The 19,635-nt window shown below is 44.1% G+C and overlaps 1 long non-coding RNA gene across 1 annotated transcript; it reads right to left on the bottom strand.

Moving 5' to 3' along the window:
- Positions 1 to 263: 263 nt before the first annotated feature.
- Positions 264 to 11,093, bottom strand: LOC120237986. Its single transcript, XR_005530109.1, has 5 exons — positions 10,865 to 11,093; positions 6,227 to 6,337; positions 5,046 to 5,239; positions 3,719 to 4,619; positions 264 to 1,295 (listed from the first exon to the last, which is right to left on the bottom strand). It is a non-coding gene; the product is annotated as an uncharacterized LOC120237986 (long non-coding RNA).
- Between the last annotated feature and the right edge of the window lie 8,542 nt (positions 11,094 to 19,635).

Here is a 19,635-nt window from a genome sequence, read left to right as displayed (position 1 = left end):
CTTGGAGTATGTTGGGAGGCTTGGAGAGAAGGGGTAGATCCAGAGCAACTGGTAAGCCTTGGTGATTGGTCTGATGTGACTGGGGATGAAGGAAAGGGAGATGTCAGAGAAACCTTTAGATTCCAATTGATCTCAAACATTTTTGAATTCAGAATCCCATGAAAATTATAGACCACTCAGGAGGCCTATATGTTATATTATATACATATATATATATATACACATATACACATATATATACATATATATAACATGTAGGACATTTTGCCGATCACTTCAGAGAGATACATAGAACTTCTTAAGCCCATTCACAGGCCCCAGATGGGAAGAGAAACTATTTCTTATTCCTTACTATGCCTCTAGATCTTACTCTAGAAAACAGCATAGGATCTGGCACTTAGTACTTGTTTGTTGAAGCAATTCATAAAGGTAAGACAAGGCAGAGGGTTGCTGAGAGGCTCCTGATGGTTAATTCTCATCCCTTCCTGCTGCAATATGGATGTAGGGGTTTTAATAGAAGAATTGCAACTTGCATGTCTATGAACCAACTGCTCATTAGCTTGCAAGGCAGCATTAGGTGGAAAAGTCCACAAATGGACTCATGAGCCTCCAGGTGGTGAAGAGGAATAAATTTTAAAGTATTAAAGCTCCAAAGACCCAAGATTTGTCTGCAGCAGATGTCTCTCTGAAATGCTAAGTGCTTTGGACTGAAGAATAAAACCGTCTGCTTTTATTTTATGTGGGGGAGTGCATCATTTGGAGATGAAGCCAGTCTGCCTATGGCTGGGTGGATAAGTTAAGTTCATGTCTTGCATCTCGTGATTCATTTTTACCTTGTGGAAGAAGCAGAAATGGTAATTGTGTTCATAGACAGAGATTTAGAACAGAATCATGCCTTTGTAGATAAGGCATTTCAGGAGGCCAATAAAGATAAGGGGAAAAGAAATGCATAGGAGAAGTTTTAAGAAAGGTTTAGTTCACACATATTAACCCAGGCTGGGCTGGATTTTTCTCTTTATGTCTTGGGTGGCTGAATGCTTGGAGCAGGGAGAACCGTCACCTGAACCATGGATGCTTCAAAGGGTCTTAGGGATCACCTGGCTCTTCCTTGTATACGCAGGAATTCCCTCTGCAGTGCCCTTTGCAGATAGTCCCTGGTTCCTCCCTTGTTGAATAAGCAAGTCCTGCCCTGACTTTTCAGTTAATGCCAGGAAGGGCACAGAGGCTTCAAGTTGCCTGACAGTTCCAATGTCTTGACAGGGTATGCCTAGAGCACAAAGATTCCAAGGCTGGGTCTCGATTAAAGAAAAAGAAAAAGTAATTGGTTATTAATGTCTGTCAAAGAGGAAGGAGGGTGAGAGTTGTACCCTGGAGGTAAAAAATGTTCTGTTCTTGTTATCATTGGGTTTGATTCTTCAGTTAATTAATTCACCTATTTATTAAGTATCTACTATGTGGTCGTTATGGTCCTAGGGGCTAAGGATGTGAATCCAATAGTAATTTTCCAGTCCTCATTTTTCCTGCCCTCTCTGCAAAAGTAGCCAGATTTGGCCACCATTTCATTCTTAAGATGCACTCCCACCCTGCTCTGGCTTCCCTAAAACTATATCTTCTCTTTCCTTCCATCTCACAGCTGATATTGCTCCTCAATTTTCTCCTCTTTATCTTAAAATGGTGAGAGGCCACAAGATTTGGCTGGAGATCTCCTTTTCTTCTCTGTCTTTCTTTATCTAGTCCAGGCCCATCCATGTGTCCAAATGCCATGTATATGCTAATGACACTCAGGTGTATGTCTCTAGCCACAAAGAGAAACCTCTATAACCATCTGCTACTTGACAGCTCCACTTAGATCTCTAAAATGCACCTCAAACATAACACATTCAAAATGGAACTATTGAGTTTCTGGAATGCCTCCATCTCCCCCACAGATAACCTCATTAATTTGCCAGTTTTTTTCCACCTCAGGAAATGCCTCTTCTTCCAAAACTTCGGACTAGTCTGCCCATGGCCATCTACCCCTTGACTGCTGTCTTCACTCTATCCTGGAGTGTGCAAGTAGACTCCCATCTGCTCTCTCTGCTTCGATGCTTGCCTCCCTTCAGGCCCCTGTCTGCGCAATAAGAAGAAGTTATAAAAATAAATATTAATAGGACCATGTGAGTTGCTTGTTTAAAATTCTTCTTCCTTGTGAAGAAAATTCAGACACGTTCCCCAAGTTTATAGGGTTGACTTTCATCTGCCTGTGTCTCAGACCTCACTGCCCTCACTGTCTTCAGCCACTCACTAGCCCACTTTCTATTCCTCCAACAAGCTATTTATGTTTCCTCCCCAGGGACTTCACATTGTTTCTCTTGCTAGAATATTCTTCTTCCTGATCTTTCTGCGGTTGGTTCCTTCTTGTCTCTTAGATCTTAGCTTAAATTGTACCTTGCAGCATATCTTTATCGTCTCTCATCTGGATGATGCAGGCACCTCCCTGCTGGCTTCTGACTCTCATTCCCATCCCCTCTCCACACCTTGCAGATTTCAGGCTGGTTGGCTCAGCCTAACTCAGTCTAGCCTCTGCTGAGCCCTCCAGCCTCTTCCTCACTAGATTCCTTGCCTCACACATTATTTTGCCCTCCTTTGCTGAGTTGCGGAATTCCTCTGAGTCTTCTCATGTCCTATTCCTCCTCCCTCATACTCTCAGCCCCCCTTTCTTCTGGATAGCCTCTACTCCTCTCAGACACAATTTAGGAAAGCACCATCTTCCCTGGAAATACTTACCTGAGTCTCTCCTAACTTGAACTTCCTGTATTTGGTGTATGAAAGCACATGGTGCTGTTTTCTTGTGTTGCTGCCTGTTTCCTGGTGTCTCTTCTGACGGCTGTCTTGAAAGTAGGGATTTGTATGTATGGCTTTATCTTTATCCCCAGTACCCAGAACAGACCTTTGCACTATCATAAACATTACATAAAGCTTCCCCTACAGGATTTCTGGAACAGAGCAATGGGATGGGTGGATCATAGCCAGTGTTGTACCCATCTCCAGAATTCATAAGCTCTAAGTGAGGGCTGACCTCCGGGGGTACAATGAATGACATTATTCTGCTAGTAGGTGCATTGTGGAGAATTGAGTCTGGTGCCCTTGGTGCAGTTCAGCTATGAGTTTTGCAACCTGCAGCAATCTAGCTCCCAGTGTTTGACATGGGGGCCTAGGAAAGGAGAGAACATCACTAGACATTGGAAATGAGTTGAGAAGACTCAGGTCCCCCAGGAAGTATCATTGTACCCAGCCCTGTTAGGGCCTCCTCCTTCTCTGGGAATTACCTTTCACAGGCAGGGGAGTCTAACTGGTCATGCTTCTGTTTAGTGACCCTGCCCACCTGGCTGTACCTGACTGAGCCAGGAGTAGGCATCCAACTCTACCAGGGCCTATGGGGCTCTCCATCTTCCAGAATTTAATAAAATAGAAAAACTACAGAGTCTGGAAGGTGGTGGTACTGACTCAAGCTAAAGGCTAAAAAGCTACAGACTCTAGCTGTTGGGATATATCCATTTTATTTCCCTTCCTGAGTCAGATCCTCTTGGTTCTATGATATAGGTCCAGTAACCCTGCAAAGAGAGAAGGAGTTGTATATTTGGGATTAGAGAGACTCAGATGCTTTCTGGGGAGTGGACTGGTCTTCTAGGAGTGAAGGATGTAATGAGAAGAGGGTCAGGAGTAGATTTCGACTTACCATGTTGAGATGAGCAAGTGTCTTTTCCCTATAGCAAAATCAAGGCTTCCAGGAAACCAGAGCTGAAAGTATTTTACTCACAAGGACATTGTGACCCAGAACGGGGTTCTGATTTGCTGAGTCTCCTGCAATCAGTTAATGGTTAGGTCAGCTCTTAGCCCAGTGTTCTTCTCACCATCTCAGTTGTCTTCAGTCTGTTGAGCTGGGCTCAGCTCATCTGTCAACAGGGACTCATTGTGCTCATCTGAAGTGTCCAACTTGGTGGCTACAGCTGATTACCCCTAGAGTCCAGGAGCCCAGGGTTAACACCCCCCCTCCCCCCACTGCTCAGTGGTTATCTAGGGCATCTGCCAAACTAAGGCCCCAAGTGACCATTGCTTAAGATTGTGGGGCTGTGAACTATAAAGCGATAATCACATGGCAGGGCACTGGCATGGAGAAACATCAATCATAATAACATGATGTGATGTGAGCAGTGTGGAGGTGGTACTTACAAGCTGCCCCACCCACACACACCCTGCTAGCCGTGCAGCCTCCTAGCAGGGCTGCATTCCTGGCCTTGGATGTAACACTCATTACATTGCTTCCAAATTTGGTTGGATGCCACAACTGAGCTCCTCTTTCCAACCAACTCAGTCTTTCCAAGGTAAGGGGATGTGTTGTCTCTGCATGAAGCAGATTCCCAGAGAGACCTTTAGACAGGTAGTGCCCCTGTCTGACTTCCACAGTCAGTATGAAGTTATTGTCCTCAAAGTGTGCTCTGAAGTTTGCTTGAACCAGAATCCTTTGGTGTGACTGTGAGAATGTGGATAATTGGGCCTCTTGCAGACTTACTGAATCATCATCTCAGCATTATTAACAGGTTCCTCAGATGATGAAGTTTGCTGGTCTCACGAGTTCACTGGGATGGAAAAAATGATGAGTTTAGTCTGGGAAGATAGTGGCTTCCTGCTCCTGCTGTAGACTTCCAAGCTGGGCAAGTTTCCTGTGTCACTCACCTTCTCTGAGTATCCTTTGAAAGGAAGGAATATGTCTTATTTATATTTATCTCTAGTCCATGCCTAGGACATAGGTGGCCCTCAACTAGTGTTGAATGAATGCATGCATGAGTGATGACCTTAACCCACTCTACACCTATTGAATGAGATGATTCAGAAAAGACACCTGTGCAGAGTCCTACTTATGGTAGGTGCTCATCAACACTTTAGTGGCTTGTCATCTGCAGGTAACTTGAGTAGAGAAACAGTAGAAGTGTGGAGGAGATGACAGGTGATCAAAGACCCTTCTGAGATCTAGAGGTGTTAGGTGCTTCCTGGAAAATACATACATTCCTTCTTACTCTGCTTCCTGTGGTCCTCTGTCCATTGTCCTGGGAGTCACCAAACCAGTGAAGGTCAGCCAAGACCAATCACAGAGGAGAGGGCTATGGCTACCAGTATGCCATCTTGAGACAAGGAGGCTACCAGGTGGATGCCAGGTCTGTGTCCAGAGGTAGAAGAGCATCATGGCTGTGGCCAGCAGCTAAGGGTGTGAGAAGTAGAGCAATGATACCATTGGTGATTTGAGGTTTTGGGTATGAATAAATACATCCTGGTCTTATAGGTGATATCATTGGGAAAAAATAGCTTATTTATTCTAGACTCAATGATTTGTGAAAAGGTCGTAATGTACCTTCCCTAACTATTCCCAGAATTTTTGTAAGAATGAAATTAGGTAACGGGGATGTAATGATTGTCTCCGTATAGATCATATTGTGATGCTGTCTCCCCAAAGTGTGCTCTCCAGAACAGCAGCAATAGTGTCACTCAGGAGCTTATTAGAAATGCAGAATCTTGGGCACCACCCATCTTCTCTTTCTACATGATCCCGAGGTGGTTTTAAATACATATTAAAGCTTAAGAAGCAAAGAGTAAACAGTTTTAAGGGGGTTTTTGTTCTCCAAACACCTTCTTTTTTCTGGAGAAGTCCTCTGAAGAAGGGAATGTGTCTTATTTATCTCTGTTTAATACCTAGAAAATAATTGACCCTTAACTAGAGTGGAAGGAAGGAAGGAAGGAAGGAAGGAAGGAAGGAAGGAAGGAAGGAAGGGAGGGAGGGAGGGAGGAAGGAAGGAGGGAGGGAGGGAGGTAAGGAAGGAGGGAGGGAAGGAAGAGAGGAAGGAAGGGAGGGATGTGGGGAGGAAGATCTTAGTCTCATTCACCACTTGGAGCTCCTTACCCAATATTTCTCCTGCTGTAATAACAGGACATATATGTGGTGATTGCAGCTGCTTCATAACCACTGATGCCAACCACAGATGCAGGCATTTAGTATGTGATTAAGGACAGAGTAATCCACTTAATGTGGGTTATGGGAGATATTTGGCAGGAACCAGGGGACAGGGGTTGGATTTTAGTTTCCAAAGATAATGTCTTTCCCAATTATTTAAAGCCCTCAGTAACTTGGATCACACCCAGACAGAAATAAGCCTTCTTAAGTCAGAATTGTGTAAACATCTCTCTTGCTCACGTTTTCAGCAGAATCTTGACTCTAATGGTCTGTTCAGGTGCTTATGTAACATGACATGGTGGGGTTGTCCAGCTGGATCTTTGTAGAGCTGAGAGCAGCTATCCTTACCATCTGTAAAGGAGAAATGCTTTTTGTTTACTAGATTTTACCACCAGCTAAATTAATTAAAGGATTAATCTATCCCATCATTCGACAAATGTGCTTGGCTTGGGGTTACCATAGTGAGCATGCAAGCAATTCCTGCTTCTATCAAATAATTGCTGGGTAGTGAGGTTGGAATATGAATAGAGCAGTTACAGGGAGGGTTCAGGAAGTACAGACTGATATGGGCGAGCATGGCAGGCAAACTTGGCCTCACAATGGTAGAGGTGATGGAGAGAAGTGACCTGTAGGCTGACACCCAAACAATGAGTAGGAGCTAAGCAGTTGGGATAGGAAGGAGGAAATGAAGCTGATACAAAGAACAGCCTGGATCAAAGTCTAGAAGCAAGAGAGAGCATGCTGTGGCAAAGAAAGAGAAAGAGTAAGTGTTTGGATAGCTAGAGTGACTGTGTGGGCTGCTTGTGGGTATATACATGGGGGTGGAGTGTGATGAGAGATGCGGCTAGAGAGGTAAGCAAGGGTGGGACCTCATGGGGTGTTTTGAATCCTCTTAGGAAATTTACATTTTATCCCCAGGTCCTTTGAGGAAGCCTTGAAAGTGTTGGTGGGTCTGATGCCATTTCTAGTTTTCTCCTCAGATGGACCAGTGGACGCCCTTGTCACTAGGGCAGTGGGAAAAGCTTTGTCTCTGGTCTGTGTGTCTCACCCTGACCTCACATGTTTCCTAACCTGAGTGGGGTGGCTGCTTCTCGCTTTGCATCCTTTAATGCTAACCAAGTGTTGTTTTATGTACTTCTTCCAAGAATTATACTTCTCTACCAAGCCTTCATCAGTTAAACTCTCCTGGTGACTCTGCTTCCAGTCGGTCTCATGCAGGGTTCTACTCATTATAGTCATTTCTCTGGGTCTCCCTGCCTAAAGGAGCACGTTCAGCTCTGGAAGATTTGAGTCTGAGCTGAGAAGAGCTGCCCTGCTGGGCCTCACCAGGGGTAGCCCTGTCTCCACCATCTCAGCAGCCGTGGGTCAGGGCATTACTGTGCAATTGATTTATACCCATTAGTATATTGGCCACATGTATACCTCATTGTCATGGGTCTTACTCTGAGCTGTCACTCTTAGAAGGTTTTTGAGAGGCAGGGTGGCCAGAACATGGGATTGAGGGTCAGAAGAGCTTGCCTGAATTGTGGCCCCTTCCTTCCCTGATTCTGTGACCTTGGGTGAGTCACCTGAATCTTCCTGGTCTCAGCTGTAAATGAGGACAAACAACAGCACTTGCCCCATCTATTCTCAGGGCGGTGGTGAGATCAAAGAAGATCATGTGTGGGAAAGAGCTTTGTAAAGTTCTATGAAAGAGTGAGTTTTCATTGGCACTCTGGGCACTGCTGGCTTCATCCCTGGCTACACCACCCATTTCTGGCACAGCTGAAGGCAGATAGGGCTCAGGAACTGTGCCTTTGCTCATCTTCCACAACTAATCACTGCCTTCCTGTCTGAGGCTTGCAAATTAGGTTTCATTTTCTCATTTTCTCCCATCGCTAATGGATAACCCAATTAGAAACCATTCGTCCAAATGTAAATATTATTTTAGTTCAAACTTGTTGAGAACAAATAGTTTTTGGTGACACGATCCACTTTGAAACACTTTCTAGTAGACCTGTGGCATACACACCCAATTTGCTTCCCTTGTATGTAATTATCTCCTCAAGCTTCTGCTGGCATTTTCTGAAATGTTAATGGAATGACATTAAATTCTAGTTCATTTCAGAGCTCCTGTTTTCCTCTAATTTTTTTTCCTCCGGGAATCTTTAAAAAAATAGATAGGTCGACCGATAGGTAGATAAAACAGAAAAGCATTGATTGTCCCTCTCAAATAATTCCCCTCCAAAATGCAAAATACTGACATGACAGCACAAAGGGGAAACTAAAAGTTCAAAGCATTAGGATGAACATGAAATTTAGAGATTTTTAGTCTTTGAATCTTATTCTTGGAAGGGATCTTCACCATCTCCTGTTCTCATCCATTATACACGTTGGGGGGTCCTGTCCTGGGAACAACGGACCATAGTAGAATTTATATCCAGTAGCATTTATATCCAGGTCAACCCAAAGAGAGCATAAGGGATCCTTCAGGAAAGATGGGGCCCCCACAGGTCATGTTCTCCCTAAAACCTTCCTGGAGTGGCTCTTCCTGTTAGGTGCAGATGCCGATTCTCTCTCCTTGCTTCCAAGTGGTCCACATGCCTTTCCCCATCGTTTTCCATTTACTGCCCTAGTTATCTCTCTGTCTCCCCTCAGTAGACCACAGGCTCCCAGAAGTCAGGGACTGCGATTCATTCGTCTCAGCAGCATGACTTTATTGGCCTTCTAATGTATTTTTCTGACTTGACCTCATCTCTGCACCATCCTCCCCACGGGAGCCAAGGAACCCTTTAAGATGTAAATCAAATCAGTCCTTCCCCTGCTTAAAACCATTCCCTGAGCACTCTTGTCCTCTGAAGAAGTCCAAACTCCTTTGTGAGGCATAGGGGGCCTTTCATTGCCTGAACCTGGCTTAACTCTCCAACCACATCCTCACCCATTCTCCCCCCCCCATAGAGGAAGCTGCACCAGCCAGCGAGCCACAGTAATTCCCTGAATACATCCCACCCTCTCACATGATAAGAATAACTGCTATTTATTGAGCATTTGCTATGCCATTACTTTCTCTTACTCAATCTGCATTCTTTTTTTAAGTTTATTTATTTGTTTTGAGAGAGGATGAATGGGGAGGAGCAGAGAGAAAGAGAGAGGGAGACAGACTCCAAAGCAGGCTCTGGACTGTCAGCTCAGACCCCGATGTGGGACTTGAACACACAAACCAATGAGATCATGACCTGAGCTGAAATCAAGAGTTGATGGATTAACAGACTGAGCCACCCTAGAGCCCTGGATTCTTAATTGACCGTATAGCAACCCCAAGTGATAGTATTATCCCCCTTTACAGACGAGAAACCTGACATCTGGAAAGGAAAGGAAATTAGTTCCTGGCCAGACAGTTAAAGGCAGTTAAAGGGTTAGAAGCAGGCCTTTGACTCCGGGGCCTGAGATTTTGCCCACCATGTTCTGTCAAAGATGTGATTCTCAGGTGGAAATAACTTACTTCTAGCTGAGACGTGACTGTGTCCAGAGAGATAAGCAACTGTCTATGAGAGATCTGCTAAGTGTCCCACCCGAGGAGATTTCAAGCGTGCTTTAAGAAGTCAGAAACAGCATAGAACTTTGAATTGCAAGGCTCCAAGAAGGATTTATTGTTACATTTCAGAGGATAAAGAAGACTTGAGGAGTGGAGAGAGTGAGAGAGGCTGTTCTGAGCCTCACCAGAGTAGAGCTTGCAGAGGGGAAGGCCCCAGGTATATTGAGGGTAGAGCAGAGAAGGGGTCCCTCTGGCCAAAGCAGAGAATCTGGGGAGAGGCAGGTTGGGGAAATGTGGAACGGGCCAGGAATGTGGGGACAGGGCAGTTTCAAAAGGCTCCCCAAAGCTGGGCTGAGAAGCTGGGGCTGCATTTGGTGTACCGTCTGAGAGATACTGATCACCTTCCAGCAAAGAGCTGGGCTGATCCGCGTTGTTTTTTGGGGGGAAACAATACATAATTCAGGGCAGGTGAACAGGGGGAAGGAGCATGTCTGGAACACCCAGTGAGGATGCTTTTGCAACAATTCTGACAAGAGCCGGGGCTCTGTAATTGCAAAGCAAAGGCCTGGTCCCGTGGGTATTTAAAGCCACCTGGGCTATAATTTACATTTTCATGACATTACTGATTCTGCTGATACCGATGTCTGGGGACCTCAGAGGCACTTTTCGGTCACACCCTGGGTGGCCAGGGGCCTGTGTGTGGCACTTAAAGAGCTCTCTGTTGGGGTCGAGAGCCCTAGGCCTCAGACCAGGCCCTGCCCTGCTGGTGGGCTAGTCTCAGACAGCTCTTGCAGCTTACCGGGCTTTTTCCAAATTTGTCACACCTGACGACTGGCTCATCTAACCCCTCAATCAAACAAGAGTTTTAGTAGCATGGAAATACTTTTCCAGGACATTTGGAGCGCCTACCAATTGCGCAGGCTTTGGGTAACACTAGGGTGAGAGCCTGCCACTAGTCACCCCTTCTGCCCAAGTTTAAATGGTGTGCATGTATAATAAAGGCCTTATGAAAGAAAGCAAGCGGGAGACAAAGGGCATCTGCTGAGTAACCTGGCCACCTGGGGCAGTGAGTCGGTTTACATAATGACACCTTACAGAGCCCTCTCTATGCTGATCTGCTCTTCAGGTCCTTTGCACCAGAACATTCCATCTGTTCAAAACAAGTCAGAGGTTCCATAGCCTTTAGCCAGGAAGAAAAGGAATTAGATCCCCCTGTAGGAGGACTTGACCCAAGTGGACCTTAGAGCAAATGCATAGTAGGACCTAACCGAATACAATCAGAATCAGTCTCAGAAAATTCATCATTTTTTTTAAACATGCATTCATTCACTTATTTATTCAACGTTTTATAAGCAGCCACTCACTATGCAGGTTTACTTGATTGTTGAATTGCACAGACTGTCGGCTCCTTGGGAGGAAATGTATCTTCTTCATCCATGTGTCCGCAGGGCTCTCCTGGTCAGCACCTCTCAGGCCCAACCAAGGCCACCCTGCTGAATGGGTCGGCGCTGGATTCCTGCCTCTGCTCTGCTTGTTCAGAGCTGCTTGAGCCTGGAGGACTTCGTTCTTAAGGAGCACAAAGGTCCTGTCTGTGTGCTAAGCTGCAGCCTGCAGAACTGCGTGTTCCCAGAGGAAGCCTCTTTTCTAATTATGCAGGTCAGAGGAACGCTTTTCTTCTTCCCATATGTGTGCTCTTTATGCTATCAAAAGCCATCTGTGTTATGGGCCTGATGTAGCACTATACCCTAGTGCTGTTGTTGGTTTTTTTTAGAAGACATTTATTGGGTGCTGTGTACTGGGTGTGGCGTTCAGTCCTTCCCCAACGCTCAAAGATAAATAGGGCAAAATGCTGACTTCCAGTCTCGTGAGTCATTTAGGTAAGTGTCTGATAAAGACACACGTGCAGTGAAAAGGGGGGCCTTCCCCATGCTGGGTACTTAGGGATGCCTTCCAGGAGGTTCCTCCTGGTTAAGTTTTGAAAGATGAGTAGGGTTGACCTAGGAGTAGAAGCGTGGGAACATATTCCAGCCCAAGACCAGACACTTGCCTGGACATGATGAAAGGTGGGGAGCGTGAGATTGTGTGGGTGTGCAAGGAACCCAAGTCTGTAGACTTTTAGATACAGGTGAGATGCATTCTTCCCCAGGAGGGCTTCCAGAGTCACTGCAGAAGAAGGGGTTCACTATTTCTTCCTTACTGCCCCTGGACCTCTTATTGGCTTCCATTATTATATTTGCTACATGACGGAGAACACATATCTAATTCAGGAGTCCCCCATATCCAGTGGGGATGCATTCCAAGACTCCCAGTGGATGCCTGAAACCATGGGTAGCCCTAAACCTTACATATACCGTGTTTTGTCCTGTGCATACAGACCTATGATAGTTTAATTTACAAATGAGGTGCAGTAAGAGACTAACCACAATAACCAACAATCAAATACAACAGTTATAATGATATACTGTAATAAAAGTTAGGTGAATGTGGTCTCCATTTCCAAATATCTTACTGTTCTCACCCTTCTTCTAGTGATGATGTGAGATGATAAAATTCCATGCGTGATGAGATGAAGGGGGGTGAATTTTGCAGGCCCTATGACGTGGCTGCTCCCGACCTTCTTACGTTAATGATGTCAGGAGGATCATCTGCTATCTGATAGCAGTTGACTGCAGGTCACTGAAACTTCCAGTAAGATGGGACTACTGTATGTGCATTTTCATGATAGCCTAGAGGCTCGCTGAGGCCAGAGAGCTTGTGTCTTCCTCATTTTTGTTTCCTTAGTAAATAGCTTAGGTCCTGGAATAGCAGAGATGCTTAAAGCATATCTGCTTAAGTGAGTTTACACTTGGAAAATGTGGGGAAGGTGCTTCCCTCCTCGACTTGATCTTGGGGGACTAATGAGATCTATTATATTTAAATGGCCTCTAAAATCTTTCTTGAATTTTCTTATAGATATATTTTTACCTAATTATATGAGCATGTATGCACACACACATATATGTGTGTGTATGAGTGTGTACACCTATATATATATGGGTGTTATACATATACTGGAAGAATTCATATCAGTGACTTCCAGGGAGTGGGTTGAGAAATGTATGGGGGGGGGTGCTATTTCAAGGACCATGAATATGGTTGTCCATGTTGTGCACTGCACAATTCTAGGGGACCATTCATTTAGGTGTGAATATCTACTTTATACATTTAAACAAAGAGTAATAAAAACAGAGAAATCACACTACAAGTGATTTTGCTTTCTTTTCAGAGTTTTTTGTATTTTCCCAAAATGTCCAAAAGAGATGGGCATGGCTTTTGTATTCAATATCTGTTAAAACTAGTGAGTTGTGGACACTTTCAGAAATCAAAAGTATAAGGAAGGAAATAAAAATGACCCACATTTATCAACCAGAGAAAACTACAATTAGAATTTTACTTTATAAGGTTTGTTTAATAATCTTTTTTTAATTATAATGGTGTTCTTTGAATCATTTTGAATAATTCTGAATGTACAAAGAAGAAAATAAAATTCACTTCTAACTCATCACCCAGAGATGAACCACTATTAACATTTTGTGTATTTTCTGCCACCCTCTTTCTATATTAATACAATCATGGTTCCCATTTGGTGAGTGTTTAAATTTGAGCCAGGCCATGTGCTAAGTGCTTGCCAGACATTATCTTATTTAATTCTCACATAAGCCTGAGGTGGTAATTGTCAGCCTCATCTCACAGAAGATACAAACCAAAGGTTAAGAAACTTGGATCAGTTGCAGTTTGAGCCTAATGTTGCTTGATTCCAAAGCAAACATTCTTGATGATTCTCTCTCCTTCTTCAAAATCATGTGTACAGTTACCTACACACACATACTCACACATGTGTATACACACACACACCCGTACATATACATTCGCGCGCGCACACACGCACACACACACACACACACACACACAAGTTGTGGTTACATTGTGTCTTCCACTTTGATGCCTTTTAGTTTTTATTTATATTCTACAGTGAGCATTTTATGATGTTAAATAAAAATGTGTTTAGAAAGGGTTTGGTAAACTGCTTTTTTTTTTTTAAAGGAAAATTTTAAGCAAATCAGTCTTGAAGCTCTATTTTTGTAGTAGTCGTACTGGCCTCTGTTATCAGGCCTCCAGATCTATACCCCTGTGCAGTCATCATGGTCCCACCTCCTGGGCACTTCTTCAATATTTCCTCATCCATTTCTACTTTTTATCACACTGGAAGGGGGGGAAGCCAGGCGAGCTGTGGTCACTGGGCTCAAAAGGTGTCAGAAGAAACCACCACAGTGCCTGCATTTCATGACAGTACCTCATACAATCAGTGCTTCTCAGTCTTCAAGCCTTTCTTGCTTGTGTGTTTCATGTGAATAACTCTGTATGCTGAGAAGGCATTTTTCAAATCACGACAGTTATGGACAGGTTAAGCAATCAGGATAATAGAGACTCTTCAGTGAGGGTTGCAACAAAAACTAGGGCATAAAGCACCAAACTTTTAGTTGAATGCAAACTGTTCACATCTAAAGTGGAACAGATCACTGCAGGCTTCCTCAGCTCCAATATGCTAATGATGTATTGGGCATTCCCAGGGGTATGCAGAGTATGTGGTGATTCCTGAATTTACTCCACTGAGAACCTGTTGGAGCTGAGGCAGCCTCCTTAGCTGACTCGTGGTCTGTAATACAGTTGGAGAAATACCATTTTATAGGTTTTCGGTGTACTGTTACTTCGGTAATTTAATTTCATTCAGTAACTAACTAGTTTCTTGCTACTCAAAGCATCATCCACAGACCAGTGGCATCAGTAATCTTCCAGACACTCTTTAGAAATACAGAATCTGAACTCTCCCTCTCCCCTCCCCCTGACCCCAATTCACAGATTCAGAATCTGCAAGGTGATGAGATTCCCAGGTCATACACAAGCACATTCAAGTTTGAGATACAGGCACCGCTGCGAAGGACATGAAGCTCTTAATGAAATGGAAGTTGCCTTACAAGGTTTATTTAATGTCATAAAATGTGTTTTATACATGTGTTAATTTCATGAGCACAGGAAGTGGAAAACGTATTTGAACCCTGCCGGTCATGGAGCATTGCCTCTGCAGGCATGTTCTGACGCCCGTTCAACAAGGACCCCAAACAACTGTGAGCCCCCAGGTCTCTCCTAAGTCCGTTTCCTTTTCCTTTTTAGGAGAGCGTGCAGCCAGTCCCCTAGCATGCCCACATTTGGAACCAGAGCGATATATGCAGCCACATCCCATTAGCTAATAGCGAGGCCCCTGGAGAGGGGTTTCAGCTGGGAACACACAGCTAAAGCCCCTTTAATGGCCCAGTCAGCTGTTAGGGCTGTAAACACATTTCTTCCCATTCAGAGCCATTTGCCCCTCTCTGTGACCTCTGGTGGCTCTCGGACCCTGGCCACGTGGCCCAGATGGCATAATCCGTCAGGCCAAAGCAGGTGACAGTAGCGCTTGCTGTTAGGTAATCAGTGACTATAATTAGCTGGGGTGGAAGCAGTAATGGCACCAGCTGCAGGGCTGGGGCCAGGGGAGCCCTTGATGGGTGGAGTCAGGCCAGAGAGAAAGGCTTGCTTCCCTCACTCCCCTGCCTTCCTTCCCCCTCCACATGATGTTTCCAGCACAGTGTGTGTGCTCGGGGGAGGCAGGGGCTTCGTCCTCAATGAGGAGGTCAGGGCTGAGCGCTAGCAATTTTGTAAGTGAGTGATTTGGCAGCTGATCAATTTTATTTCAAAGAAGCCTTCCAGAAATCTATGTTTCCAGTTGGATAATTAGTGAGCTACCAGGACGTCGTGGGGCCAAGAGCAGGGGAGGGTTGTAGAGGATCAGAACATGGTTCTTGGGGGTCGGACACATAGGCATTCTGACCCTGTTTAGCCACCCACCTGCTGGGCAGCCTCAGGCTGGTAACAGGCCTCTCGTGCCTCTGACAGTGGAGGCCACGCCTCTACCCTCATGGGTACATGTTGGGGTTAAGTAAAAATCACGGTCAATATTGCCTTAAATGCGCCGGATATATAGTAGGCATTTTGAAAACAGTTTTCTTCCCCCGTCCTTCTAAATAGTACCTGATGTCAGTAAGATAGAACCGACCAAGTTAGAAATCACTCATAACAGGCCGAATAGGGTCTCTGTGATAATGAACGAAACACAGTTATGTTTTGCAAAATGCAGTCGGTGAGTGAGGTTGGCTCTGCTTGTAACTTCGATCAGAATAGTCCCTGCATTTTGTAAATCAAAATGGACGAGGTGGGGGAGGGCGGTCGACTGATAAACACTGAAGCCTTGTTTGTTTGTCACTGTGTTGCTGGCACTCCATGGCTGTTTTCTGACACAGCACATATTGTGGACTTCGCCGGAAACCAACGCGCTGTTGAAGCTTCTTTACTTTGGGTTAGTTGAAGGTCTAAAGTAAAACGTTTCCATCTGTCATTTATCCTACGCACTCTCCCGGATTTGGTTTCTTCTTTTTCCTCCCTTTATTAAAAATATATATATAATGCCACTAAAGAGGCCAAAGGAAATAAAACCACCTATAATTCCAGAAATGACCAGTTAATGATTTGGTCTATGTTCTTCTAGATCCTTCTAGACACAGATATTATTTTTTTCATCAAAATAGGCCATGTGGTCACTTGGGACATGATTGTTTTCCTCCCAACTTGATATTTTGAATCTTATTCTGTAGATATAGTCCATTAGTCTATGTCAATAGGTAGAGTTCTAGAATATATTTTTTCCAGATTTCTATCCATATATTGACTCTATTTACAAAGAATTCTACCCATCTTTTTCCATTATCTTTTTTTTATTGAGATAATTCACATACTATAAAATTCACCCTTTTCACGTATAGAATTGAATGGTTTTTAGAGACAAGTTTGGGAAATCATAACAGTTTGTAATTCAAGGATGCTTCCATCACCCCCAGAGGAAATCTCGTTATCCATTTGCAGGGACTCCCTGTTACCTCCTTCCTCTAGCCCCTGGCCGGTAGTAACCAGTACTGTTGAGATGACATGAATTATTGAACTGATTCCTCGTCCTTGGATTTGTAAATTGCTTACAACTATGTATGACTTCAAACAATACTGTTATGATCAGTCTGGAAATTTTGGTCCGATTAAGTTATATTTCCGAGCTGTGTTAGAGTTATACACATGCTATTTTAATTTGAAAAGGAGTGTTACATTTTTGGATGATGTGGTTTCAGGAAAATTTAGAATTAAATCTTTAAATCTGCAGTATTTATAAACATTCTTTGGGGATTTCCCGAGTGTGGTCATTGCAAAACTGCTTTTGCAAATACTGTCTGTGGAGTTTGCCAGATGTTGGAAGTTGTGAAATTATGTTACTCTGCAGTTTCACAGTGGCGGTTAATTCCTGACTCCCCCTCCTTAAGTGACAAAGTTGTGCCTTGTTTTGTGTCTCTCTGAGCAGTATTAGAACCCAGGAGAAAGAGGGGCAGGCAGAAGGGTATGGGCTGGAACCATTTCTGTTCTTAGTTTCTAGAAGGGATTTTTAAAATTTGACTTTAGGGGCACCTGGGTGGCAGGGTTGGTTAAGCGTCTGACTCTTGATTTCAGCTCAGGTCATGATCTCATGGTTTGTGAGTTTGAGCCCCGCATTGGACTCCGTAATGGCAGCACAGAGTCTGCTTGGGATTCCTGTCTCCCTCTCTCTTGCCCCTCCGGCACTCTCTCTCTCTCTCAAAATAAATAAACTTAAATAAAATAAAATAAAATAAAATAAAATAAAATAAAATTTGACTTAAAAACAATAGACCTTAACCTGATATAAAATCAATTTGGCAACTATCTTTTAAAAACCTTGCATACATATGTTTGCATATGTGGACCATACTTAAACGTTCAAAATTTATTCTCATAACAATAATAATTATTGTAATAACTCCCATGAATTAGGAAGTCACAAGTCTTTGAGGACCAGGTGTGGTGTTGTGTTTCATATGCATTATTTCATTCAACAACCTTATGAAATCATCCCTGGGACTGTTTAAGAAATGGAGGTCAGAAGTATTACACCACTTACCGAAATGATGGTCAAACAATAAGTTATTCTGGAGACAATTTGGCCGTTCCATTGTTCCTCAGTAATTTAGCCCTTGCCAGTGCCTGACTCACTCCCTCCCTGCGCCCTGCCCCACCTTGTCTCAATAACAAAGCCACGTTCTGCAGATCTTCCCTGAGATCATACACCTAGGAACAACTTGGGAGGGGGGGTGGTTCTCTATGGCTTCATGGAGAGAGTGTGGTTTGAGTCTTTGTTCTGGAATATACCATGCCGCCTTGGGTAAGTTAGTCAACCACCCAGTGGCTCAGTTTCCCCATTTGTGTAATGGGGATAAGAGTATTGGCTGTATGCATTTGTGGTGATAGTTAAATAATTATATGAAATGAAAATGATAAATGCTCAAGGGTTTCATGACTGCCATGGAAGAGCTGGCCCAGCCTTGAGGTGACAGCACTGAGCCTGTCCCCTGAGGTCACTGCTGAAGAGGTGGTGGTGGTGAGCCAAGTCTACCCCATCATTTTACATCTGGGAAAACAGATGTCTAGAAAGAGGAAATGCTTATCTAAAGTCACACTGCTTACCAGCAATGGAATCTTTTTTCTTTTCTTTTCTTATTTACTTTTTAAAAATTTTTAAAAATAGTTTATTTATTTTTGAGACAGAGAGAGACAGGGCACAAGTGGGGGGTGGGGGCAGAGAGAGAGGGAGACACAGAATCTGAAACAGGCTCCAGGCTCTGAGCTGTCAGGACAGAACCTGATGCAGGGCTTGAACCCACAAACCACGAAATCATGACCTAAGCCAAAGTTGGATGCTTAACTGACTGAGTCACCCAGGCACCCCAAGTTATTTACTTTTGAGACAGACAGAGAGAGAGAGAGAGAGAGAGAGAGAGAGAGAAAGCAGGGAAGGGGCAAAGAGAAAGGAAGAGAGAGGATCCCAGGCAGACTCTGTGCTATTAGCACACAGCCAGGGTTAGGCTCGATCTCACAAACCCTGAGATAATGACCTGAGCCTAAGGCAAGAGTCTGACATTTTACCAACTGAGCCACCCAGGTGCCCCCAGCAACAGAATCTTTATTGTGATTTTACAAAATGATCCGCTTGGTTTCTGGTTGTTTGTCCAAAGCAGAGATTGAGACAGTGTAGTGAGCAGGCCTCAGGGGACAGCGGTCATTTTCTGCTGTCCATGCTCACAGGGCTCCTTTATTTACTTCTTGGTCTCCTCCATCGCACAGGGATCACTGGAATCTCCTGTGTGTGTGAGCCCCAGTGAGTCAGGCACTCTCTTCTCAGTACGTTCTAAAAATCATCTTGCGAGGGATACCGACTCTTACTCATTTTGCAGATGTGGAAACTGAGGCAGAAAAAATAAGCCATGCCGAAACTTACATGGATAGGAAGAGACAGAGTTTAGGAAAATTTCATCGTGATCAAGAGCTCTGCCATTAGCTCGTTGTATAGCTTGGGGCCAGTTATTTAACCTCCGTCTGTCTCCATCCATTACTCCAAAATGGAGTAATAGCAGTACCTGCCTTACAAAGGATGTGGTGAGAGTTAGTAATGCTTGCAAAGTGCTTGAGAGAACACCTGGGACATAGTAGGAGCTCAATAAATGTCAGTCTCCCACAAAACAAAACAAAGCAAAACCAAACACAGTATCATTTTGTCAGGCTTCCAAGCCTTGTATTCTCTGCTACTCCCTGCTGGCTCAAAAGGAACTAGGGAATTGACTTCATACTAAGAAACCCGAAGAAGATTTAGGATCGCAAGGCATTCGAAAGTGTGGCCTACTTAGAAAGCACACTCACTCACATACCCACACGAAGCTACTTTTAATAGCTGGTAAGAGCCAGAGAAAATCCAATTACAGATGAATCAATCGATTAAAGAGAAAGGGGGCAGAAGAAAGGAAAGAATGCTGTAGAGACACAGAGCCAAATTACAGCTGGGTAATAGAATTAAGGGTCTGTAGAACGAACTGGGATAAATAACGAAGGCATAAGGGCTGAGGACTCGTTCATGATGCCATAATGATTTCATTCTTTCTCAGCCCCTTGACTC

This window comes from Hyaena hyaena, unplaced genomic scaffold (assembly GCF_003009895.1).
Source record: "Hyaena hyaena isolate Hyena2069 unplaced genomic scaffold, ASM300989v1 scaffold_195, whole genome shotgun sequence".
Classification (NCBI taxonomy): Eukaryota; Metazoa; Chordata; class Mammalia; order Carnivora; family Hyaenidae; genus Hyaena; species Hyaena hyaena.
Note: the sequence above shows the minus strand (reverse complement) of the source record. Positions and strands in the feature narration are given on the sequence as shown.